Genomic DNA, 2,529 nt, shown 5'->3' on the forward strand with positions numbered 1-2,529 from the left:
GCCGAAGAATTGATGCTTTTGAACAGTGGTGTTGGAGAAGACTCTTGAGAGTCCCTTGGACTGCAAGGAGATCCAACCAGTCCATTCTGAAGGAGATCAGCCCTGGGATTTCTTTGGAAGGAATGATGCTAAAGCTGAAACTCCAGTACTTTGGCCACCTCATGCGAAGTGTTGACTCATTGGAAAAGACTCTGATGCTGGGAGGGATTGGGGGCAGGAGGAGAAGGGGACGACAGAGGATGAAATGGCTGGATGGCATCACTGACTCAATGGATATGAGTCTGAGTGAACTCTAGGAGTTGGTGATGGACAAGGAGGCCTGGTGTGCTGTGATTCATGGGGTCGCAAAGAGTTGGACACGACTGAGCGATTGAACTGAACTGAACTGAAGATGGGTACTTTAATATACTGATAAGTGAACAGTATATACATAAATTAAAAAAAAATCTATTGGCACTAGTGGTAAAGAACCCGCCTACCAATGCAGGAGACATAAGATACATGGGTACGATCCCTGTGTCACGAAGATGCCCTGGAGGAGTGCATGGCAACCCACTCCAGTATTCTCACCTGGCAAAACCCATGGACAAAGGAGCCTGGTGGGCTACAGTCTATGGGGCCACAAAGAGTCGGATACAACTGGAGTGACTTAGCATCAAAAAGCTTACAGAGAATTCACCTTCAGCATGACACGGTGAAAATCCTGGTATCTGGAGACAGATTAAATTTCTATTTCAATCCTCGTTCTTAACGAAAAGGCATGTGTCCTATGGAAGCTACTTAAAATCTTTGTATTTCAGTTTTCTCACATCTTTCTCAATAGAGTAATGATGGAAATTCACTGAGATCACGCCTACAACAAATTTAGGTACTCAATAGATGTTAGTTCTCTTTGCTTCACTATCACCATTAAACTGTTCTTCCTGTTACATCAATTTATGGTGCTAAAGTAAATAAGAATGCATTTAAGATTTCTTTTTCAAGGAATAAAATAATGCCATTTGCAGCAACATGGAGGGACCAAGATATTACCATACAAAGTGAAGTAAGTCAGGTACAGAAAGATAAATATAACATCACTTACATGTGAACTCTAAAGAAACTGATACAAATGGACTTACTAAGAAAGAGGATCAGACACACAGTCATAAAAACTTATGGTGACCAAAAGAGGAAAGGCAGGGGAGGGATAAAATAGGAACTTGAGATCAGTGGAGATAAACTACCATACAAAAAGCAGATAAACAAGAAGGCCCTATTGTGTAGTACAGGGAACTTTATTCAATGTTATAATAACTTATAATAGAAAGGAATCTGAAAAAAATGTATAGGCTGTATGTATAACACTGAATCAGTTTGCTTTACACCCGAAACTAAGACACCACTGTATATCAGCTATATTAGAATAAAAAAGTTTTAAAGTAAGCATGTGTGGGATGATTTGGGAGAATGCCATTGAAACATGTATAATATCATATATGAAACGAATCACCAGTCCAGGTTCGATGCATGATACTGGATGCTTGGGGCTGGTGCACTGGGACGACCCAGAGGGATGGTACGGGGAGGGAGGAGGAAGGGGGTTCAGGATGGGGAACACATGTATACCTGTGGCAGATTCATGTTGATGTATGGCAAAACCAATACAATATTGTAAAGTAATTAACCTCCAACTAAAATAAATAAATTTATTAAAAAAATAAATAAAAGTAAGCATGAAAATAAAGTTGAAAAAATTTTAATTAAAAAAAAGAATTCTGTTTTTAGTTGAAAACCACAATCAAAGTAATGATCAAGACCCTCACTTTAGCATCTCACAACTCTGAGGGCACAGTGTTTCATATCACAGCAGATATATCATATAGGAAAGTCTTTCCCCAAAGAGCTGGTATTTAAATATACTAGTGAACAAATTCTATTCATACATTGCTTTCCACCTCTAGCCATTTTGCTTGGAGCCTCACAACAACCTAATAAGCCAGACATTATTATCTTCACTTATAAAAAGAGGAATTTATAAAGGCAGAAAATCACTCATAATCCTAGAGGAAGTGATCTTTCCGCGACTCATTCAGACATTTAAGGTTGGGGATTTCGATTAAAAAATCAAGAAACGTTTAAAATGTAAAAAAGTAAACAACACACAGGAGCTATATAAGTTAAGCCAATCATCTCTAAATAGAGTCAGGAATTTCTAGAACACCTCCTGAGGGGTTAAGAGCACAGACCCAGGAAACTGGATCAAATCCTGCTACCTGCATATGTCACTTGTGTCACTTGGGACCAGCTATCCAGCTTTCCATGCTTCAGTTTCCTCGTCTGCAAAAAGGAGGTAACCATAGAGCCTACTCCTGGGGGGTTTGCAAGGTTTAAATGAGATCACCCAGTTAAAGTACTTGGCATAACCCCTACTTCAGAGAAAGTGAAAAGTGAAGTTGCTCAGCTGTGTCCAACTCTTTGTAACCCCCTGAACTGTAGCCTACCAGGCTCCTCCATCCATGGGATATTCCAAGCAAGAATACTGAAGTG

This window comes from Bubalus bubalis, chromosome 3, assembly GCF_019923935.1.
Source record: "Bubalus bubalis isolate 160015118507 breed Murrah chromosome 3, NDDB_SH_1, whole genome shotgun sequence".
NCBI classification, from domain to species: Eukaryota; Metazoa; Chordata; class Mammalia; order Artiodactyla; family Bovidae; genus Bubalus; species Bubalus bubalis.